Source organism: Marmota monax, unplaced genomic scaffold (assembly GCF_021218885.2).
Source record: "Marmota monax isolate L192 unplaced genomic scaffold, Marmota_monax_Labrador192_F-V1.1 WCK01_AAM20220418_F8-fsc01051, whole genome shotgun sequence".
Lineage (NCBI taxonomy): Eukaryota > Metazoa > Chordata > Mammalia > Rodentia > Sciuridae > Marmota > Marmota monax.
Window position 1 is genome coordinate 5,021 of NW_026694300.1, and position 1,004 is coordinate 6,024.

Genomic DNA, 1,004 nt, shown 5'->3' on the forward strand with positions numbered 1-1,004 from the left:
CAAGAGGAAGTGAAGGGAAAGAGAAAAATAATACAAGGGGGAGAAATGAATGACAGTAGAGGGGGTAGAGAGAGAAGAGTCGAGGGGAGGGGAGGGGAGTGGTGATAGTAGAGGATAAGTAAGGCAGCAGAATACAACAGACACTAGTATGGCAACATGTAAATCAATGGATGTGTAACTGATGTGATTCTGCAATCTGTATACGGGGTAAAAATCGGGATTCATAACCCACTTGAATCAAAGTGTGAAATATGATATATCTAGGACTATGTAATGTTTTGAACGACCAAAAAAAAAATAGATGAATGAAAAAAAAAAAGTGTTTGGATTTTGGTTAGCCTAACAATTAGGAATATATTTAGGTTACCATTAGGTTTAGAATCTTGCTTAGGGTAAGGGATAGCGATAGAGCTAAAATTAGGGTTAGGGTCAGGGTTAAAGCTAGGTATAGAGTTTATTTAGGGCACGTTTTTGTTTTAGGGTTAGGGCTAGGGTTTGGGCAATAGCTAATGTAAGAACTAAGGTTACCGTTAGGGTTAGTTTTAGGCTTAGAGTTAAGGCTAGGTCTAATGTTAGGGTTAGGTTTAAAGTTAGAGTGATATTTAGAGCTAGGGTTAGTGTTAGGATATGAATGAGGGTCAGAGTTAGGGTTAGGACTCGAATTAGGGATAGGGTTACTGGTAAGTTTTGGTTTAAAGTTAGAATGAGTTCTAGAGCTAGGGTGAGCGTTAGGATAAGAGTCTGTGTCAGAGTTAGTTGTGAGGTTAGGGTTAGGAGTCGAATTGAGGGCTAGGGTTAGGTCTAGATGTAGTGTTAGGGTGGTTTAAGTTAAGGTTAGGGCTATTGCTTGGTTTTGTTTCACTGCTAGGGTTAGGGTTAGTGCTAATTTTATGATTAGTGTAATGGTTAGGGCTAGTGTTAGGCTTAAGCTTATGTTTAAGGTTAGATTTAGGTTTAGAGTTACATCTCTTTTTAGGGTTGGGACTGAGGATAGAGCAAGGGTT